Source organism: Ranitomeya variabilis, chromosome 1 (assembly GCF_051348905.1).
Source record: "Ranitomeya variabilis isolate aRanVar5 chromosome 1, aRanVar5.hap1, whole genome shotgun sequence".
In the NCBI taxonomy this organism is placed as follows: Eukaryota; Metazoa; Chordata; class Amphibia; order Anura; family Dendrobatidae; genus Ranitomeya; species Ranitomeya variabilis.
In genome coordinates, this window is record NC_135232.1 from 3,780,114 (window position 1) to 3,787,404 (window position 7,291).

Here is a 7,291-nt window from a genome sequence, read left to right on the forward strand (position 1 = left end):
AATCGGTATCGGAATCCATATTTAAGTGTAAAATAAAGAATTAAAATAAAAAATATTGATATACTCACCTGTCCGGCGCCCCCTGCAACTTACCGAGGGAACCGGCGGCCTGCTTTGGTTAAAATGAGCGCGTCCAGGGCCTTCCGTGACGTCACGGCTTTGTGATTGGTCGCGACGGCCCATGTGACCGCCACGCGACCAATCACAAGCCGCGGACGTCATTCTCAGGTCCTAAATTCCTAGAATTCTAAATTGTAGGAATTTAGGACCTGAGAATGACGTCCGAGGCTTGTGATTGGTCGCGTGGCGGTCACATGGGCCGTCGCGACCAATCACAAAGCCGTGACGTCATCTTAAGGTCCTTCACGCGCTGATTCTTAGGAAGGAAGGCTGCCGGAAAGAAGCCGAGGGTGAGTATATACCTAATAGGAATATACTCACCCTCGGACGCGCCCTGCTTCTTTCCGGCAGCCTTCCTTCCTAAGAATCAGCGCGTGAAGGACCTTAAGATGACGTCACGGCTTTGTGATTGGTCGCGACGGCCCATGTGACCGCCACGCGACCAATCAGAAGCCGCGGACGTCATTCTCAGGTCCTAAATTCCTACAATTTAGAATTCTAGGAATTTAGGACCTGAGAATGACGTCCGCGGCTTGTGATTGGTCGCGTGGCGGTCACATGGGCCGTCGCGACCAATCACAAAGCCGTGACGTCACGGAAGGCCCTGGACGCGCTCATTTTAACCAAAGCAGGCCGCCGGTTCCCTCGGTAAGTTGCAGGGGGCACCGGACAGGTGAGTATATCAATATTTTTTATTTTAATTCTTTATTTTACACTTAAATATGGATCCCAGGGCCTGAAGGAGAGTTTCCTCTCCTTCAGACCCTGTGAACCATAGTATCCCATTGCAGTGCATTGGGTTTTGTGTTTCGGCCGACCCCGACCCCGACTTTTTTATAGGATCGGCCGATTTCACTCGACCTGACTTTTGAGAAAGTTGGGTTTCGTGAAACCCGACCCGATCCTATAAAAGTTAAGGTCGCTCAACCCTATCTGTCACATCTGTAAATGTTTTACAAGAAATGCAGCTATGTGATTGTCTGAATTCATTCAGTATACAGTATTTCAATCTTGATTCCAAATTGCCATTGGTATATTTGCCATTTGTATATTTGAAGCAGCCAAAGTTATGGCTCTCAAGTAATATAGTGGACAAAGAAATATTTTTAATGAACTACTGAACCAAACTAACAGCATTGCTTTATCAAATTTATATGAAGTGTATTGTGTCCAATGTTAGCAACCAGGCAACACAAAAAGGAGCTTTGTAAGTGAGCTCTTTAAGGTACACAAAAGTTATGAAGTCTTTGCCAACAAGGATGTGGTTTCACCAATGGGGGGTACCTTTTTTAAAAATATACTATTGCCATCACAGCCTCCCTTACCCAAACTTTACTGGCCTATAACAATACAAAGCATGTTCACCCAGGTCATGTTGTCGGAGATAAGGAAGAGACATTGCAGGAAACAGAGTTAGGGTACCGTCACACAGTGCCATTTTCATCGCTACGACGGCACGATCCGTGACGTCGCAGCATCGTATGATTATCGCTCCAGCGTCGTAGACTGCGGTCACACTTTGCAATCACGGCGCTGGAGCGATGCCGAAGTCCCCGGGTAACCAGGGTAAACATCGGGTTACTAAGCGCAGGGCCGCGCATAGTAACCCGATGTTTACCCTGGTTACCAGCGTAAACGTAAAATAAACAAACAGTACATACTTACATTCCGGTGTCTGTCCCCCGGCGTTCTGCTTCTCTGCACTGTGTAAGCACCATAGCCGGAAAGCAGAGCGGTGACGTCACCGCTGTGCTCGCTTTCCGGCCGGCAGGCGCTCACAGTGCAGAGAAGCTGAGACGCCGGAGGACAGACACCGGAATGTAAGTATGTACTGTTTGTTTTTTTTACGTTTACGCTGGTAACCAGGGTAAACATCGGGTTACTAAGCGCGGCCCTGCGCTTAGTTACCCGATGTTTACCCTGGTTACAAGCGAACACATCGCTGGATCGGTGTCACACTGTTGTGAATTGTATTTCTTGGCTCCCTCTTGTGTTCTCTAGCGGTATGACACTTGGATTGTCTGTCTCCAGGTTTTTACTCACCTGGGTCGTTTGGCCTGGGTGTTCCTATTTAGTCTTCCTGGAAACTCAGTATGGTGCCTGGAATCGATGTTACCAGTCTAGTCTTTTGGCTCCTGTCTCCTGCTTTTTGCAAGATAAGCTAAGTCCTGCTTTCTTATTTTTGTTTATCCGCATTTCTGATATTTTGTTCCAGCTAGTTACAATGTGATTCTGATTTTTGCTGGAAGCTCTAGGGGGCTGATATTCTCCCCCTGCACCGTTAGTCGGTGCGGGGGTTCTTGGATTTTCAGCGTGGATATTTTGATAGGGTTTTTTGCTGACCGAATAAGTTCTCTTTCTATTTTCTGCTATTATTTAGTGGGCCTCACTTTGCTAAATCTAGTTCATACTTACGTTTGTCTTTTCTTCTTACCTCACCGTTATTATTTGTTGGGGGCTTGTATTTCATCTTTGGGGTCCTTTCTCTTGAGGCAAGTGAGGTCTTATTTTCCCTGATAGGGTTAGTTAGTTCTCCGGCTGGTGCGAGACGTCTAGAATCAACGTAGGTACGTTCCCTGGCTACTGTTAGTTGTGTGCTAGGATCAGATATTCGGTCAGCCTAGTTACCACCTCCCTATGAGCTAGTTTTTGTGTTAGCAGACTTAGTTTGTACATTTGAGATCCTCTACCACTAGGATCACAACAGTATTCCAGGCCATTAATGCATTGCTGAAGCGGGATTAAAAGAAAAGAAGTTCTGAGTTTTTGTTTTTTTTTCTTCTTCCCCTTTTTCTCTGAGTGGCTTGAAGCTCTGCTGTAGACATGAATGTTCAGACTCTGATTACTAGTGTGGATCAGCTTGCTGCAAGAGTGCAGGGCATTCAGGATTTCGTTACTAGCAGTCCTATGTCAGAGCCTAAGATACCTATTCCTGAACTTTTCTCTGGTGATCAATTTAAATTTAGGAATTTCAGGAATAATTGTAAATTGTTTCTATCTTTGAGACCGCGTTCGTCTGGAGACTCAGCTCAGCAAGTTAAAATTGTTATCTCTTTCTTGCGCGGCGACCCTCAGGATTGGGCTTTTGCATTGGCGCCAGGAGATCCGGCATTGGCAAACATTGATGCGTTTTTTCTGGCGCTCGGTTTACTTTATGAGGAGCCCAATCTTGAAATTCAGGCAGAGAAAGCGTTGCTGGCTATCTCTCAGGGCCAGGATGAGGCTGAAGTGTATTGCCAAAAATTTCGGAAATGGTCCGTGCTCACTCAGTGGAATGAGTGTGCTCTGGCCGCAATTTTCAGAAATGGCCTTTCTGAAGCCATTAAGAATGTGATGGTGGGTTTTACCATTCCTACAAGTCTGAGTGATTCTATGGCTTTGGCCATTCAGATAGATCGGCGTTTGCGGGAGCGCAAAACTGCTAATCCTCTGGCAGTGCTGTCTGAACAGGCACCTGACTCAATGTTATGTGATAGAATTCAGACTAGAGCTGAACGAAGAAATCATAGACGTCAGAATGGGTTATGTTTTTACTGTGGTGATTCTACACATGTTATCTCGGCATGCTCTAAACGCCTAACAAAGATGATTAGTCCTGTCACCATTGGTAATTTAAATCCTAAGTTTATTTTGTCTGTGACTCTAATTTGCTCATTGTCTTCCTACCCTGCTATGGCGCTTGTGGATTCAGGTGCTGCCCTGAGCCTTATGGACTTGTCATTTGCCAAGCGCTGTGGTTTTGTCCTGGAGCCTTTAAAAAATTCCATTCCTCTTAGAGGAATTGATGCTACGCCATTGGCGGAGAATAAGCCGCAGTATTGGACACAAGTGACCATGTGCATGACTCCTGAACATCGGGAGGTGATTCGTTTTCTTGTTCTGCATAAAATGCATGATTTGGTCGTTTTAGGTCTGCCATGGTTACAGACCCATAATCCAGTCTTAGATTGGAAGGCAATGTCTGTGTCAAGTTGGGGTTGTCAGGGAATTCATTGTGATTCCCCGTCGGTGTCTATTGCTTCTACTACTCCTTCTGAAGTTCCGGAGTATTTGTTGGACTATCAGGATGTATTTAGTGAGTCCAGGTCCAGTGCTCTTCCTCCGCATAGGGACTGTGACTGCGCTATAGATTTGATTCCGGGTAGTAAATTTCCTAAGGGACGTTTATTTAATTTATCTGTACCTGAACATGCTGCAATGCGTTCTTATATAAAGGAGTCTTTAGAGAAGGGACATATTCGTCCATCCTCTTCCCCTCTTGGTGCGGGATTTTTTTTTGTAGCCAAAAAGGACGGGTCTTTGAGACCTTGTATAGACTATCGACTTCTGAATAAAATCACGGTCAAATTTCAGTATCCTTTGCCACTGTTGTCGGACTTGTTTGCTCGGATTAAGGGTGCTAAGTGGTTCACCAAGATAGATCTTCGTGGTGCGTACAACCTTGTGCGCATTAAGCAGGGAGATGAATGGAAAACTGCGTTCAATACGCCCGAAGGTCATTTTGAGTACTTGGTGATGCCTTTTGGGCTCTCTAATGCCCCTTCTGTGTTTCAGTCTTTTATGCATGACATCTTCCGGAAGTATCTAGATAAATTTATGATTGTTTATCTGGATGATATTCTGGTTTTTTCTGATGATTGGGATTCTCATGTAAAGCAAGTCAGGATGGTGTTTCAGGTTTTGCGTGATAATGCTTTGTTCGTGAAGGGCTCAAAGTGTCTCTTCGGAGTACAGAAGGTCTCCTTTCTGGGTTTCATTTTCTCCCCGTCTACAGTGGAGATGGACCCAGTCAAGGTCCAAGCTATTCATGATTGGACCCAACCTACGTCCGTTAAGAGTCTTCAGAAATTCTTGGGTTGTGCTAATTTCTACCGTCGTTTTATTGCTAATTTCTCTAGCGTTGTGAAACCTTTGACAGATATGACCAAGAAAGGTTCTGATGTGACTAATTGGGCTCCGGCAGCCATAGAGGCTTTCCGGGAGCTGAAGCGCCGGTTTACTTCGGCGCCTGTTTTGTGCCAGCCTGATGTTTCACTTCCCTTTCAAGTTGAAGTAGACGCTTCTGAGATCGGTGCAGGGGCTGTTTTGTCGCAGAAAGGCTCTGGTTGTTCTGTGATGAGACCTCGTGCTTTTTTTTCTAGGAAGTTTTCGCCTGCGGAGCGGAACTATGATGTGGGTAATCGGGAGTTGTTGGCCATGAAGTGGGCATTTGAGGAGTGGCGTCATTGGCTCGAGGGAGCTAGGCATCGTGTGGTGGTCTTGACTGATCACAAGAATTTGATGTATCTCGAGTCTGCTAAGCGCCTGAATCCTAGACAGGCTCGTTGGTCGTTGTTTTTCTCCCGTTTTGACTTTGTGGTTTCATACCTGCCTGGTTCGAAGAATGTGAAGGCAGATGCTCTTTCTAGGAGTTTTGTGCCTGACTCTCCGGGAGTCTCAGAGCCAGCTGGTATTCTTAAAGAGGGAGTAATTTTGTCGGCCATTTCTCCTGATTTGCGACGTGTGTTGCAGAGATTTCAGGCTGGTAGACCTGACTCTTGCCCACCTGATAGACTGTTTGTTCCTGATAAATGGACCAGCAGAGCTATCTCTGAGGTTCATTCCTCGGTGTTGGCAGGGCATCCTGGGATTTTTGGTACCAGAGATTTGGTGGCTAGGTCCTTTTGGTGGCCTTCCTTGTCGCGGGATGTGCGTTCTTTTGTGCAGTCCTGTGGGATTTGTGCTCGGGCTAAGCCTTGCTGTTCTCGTGCCAGCGGGTTGCTTTTGCCCTTGCCGGTCCCGAAGAGGCCCTGGACACACATTTCCATGAATTTCATTTCAGATCTTCCGGTTTCTCAAGGTATGTCTGTCATCTGGGTGGTGTGTGATCGCTTTTCCAAGATGGTCCATTTGGTGCCCTTGCCTAAGTTGCCTTCCTCTTCCGATCTGGTTCCTTTATTCTTTCAGAACGTGGTTCGTTTGCATGGCATTCCTGAGAATATCGTGTCTGATAGAGGGTCCCAGTTTGTGTCCAGGTTCTGGCGATCTTTTTGTGCTAAGATGGGCATTGATTGATCATTCTCATCTGCCTTTCATCCTCAGACTAATGGCCAAACGGAGCGAACTAATCAGACGCTGGAGGCTTACTTGAGATGTTTTGTTTCTGCGGATCAGGATGATTGGGTGACCTTTTTGCCATTGGCTGAGTTTGCCCTCAATAATCGGGCTAGTTCCGCTACTTTGGTTTCGCCATTTTTCTGCAATTCTGGTTTTCATCCTCGTTTCTCCTCGGGGCATGTTGAATCTTCTGACTGTCCTGGGGTGGATTCCGTGGTGGATAGATTGCAGCGGATTTGGAGTCATGTGGTGGACAACTTGAAATTGTCACAGGAGAAGGCTCAGCGTTTTGCCAACCGCCGCCGCGGTGTGGGTCCCCAACTTCGTGTTGGGGATTTGGTTTGGTTGTCTTCTCGGTATGTCCCTCTTAAGGTTTCCTCTCCTAAGTTTAAGCCTCCCTTTATTGGTCCGTATAGAATTTTGGAAATCCTTAATCCAGTTTCTTTTCGTTTGGATCTTCCGGTGTCATTTGCCATTCACAATGTGTTCCATAGGTCTTTGTTGCGGCGGTATGTTGTGCCTGTGGTTCCTGCGGTTGACCCTCCTGCTCCGGTCTTGGTTGAGGGCGAGTTGGAGTACGTGGTGGAGAAGATATTAGATTCTCGTCTCTCTAGACGGAGGCTTCAGTATCTGGTCAAATGGAAGGGCTATGGTCAGGAGGATAATTCTTGGGTGGTCGCCTCTGATGTTCATGCGGCCGATTTGGTTCGTGCTTTTCACGCGGCTCATCCTGATCGTCCTGGTGGTCGTGGTGAGGGTTCGGTGTCCCCTCCTTAAAGGGGGGGTACTGTTGTGAATTGTATTTCTTGGCTCCCTCTTGTGTTCTCTAGCGGTATGACACTTGGATTGTCTGTCTCCAGGTTTTTACTCACCTGGGTCGTTTGGCCTGGGTGTTCCTATTTAGTCTTCCTGGAAACTCAGTATGGTGCCTGGAATCGATGTTACCAGTCTAGTCTTTTGGCTCCTGTCTCCTGCTTTTTGCAAGATAAGCTAAGTCCTGCTTTCTTATTTTTGTTTATCCGCATTTCTGATATTTTGTTCCAGCTAGTTACAATGTGATTCTGATTTTTGCTGG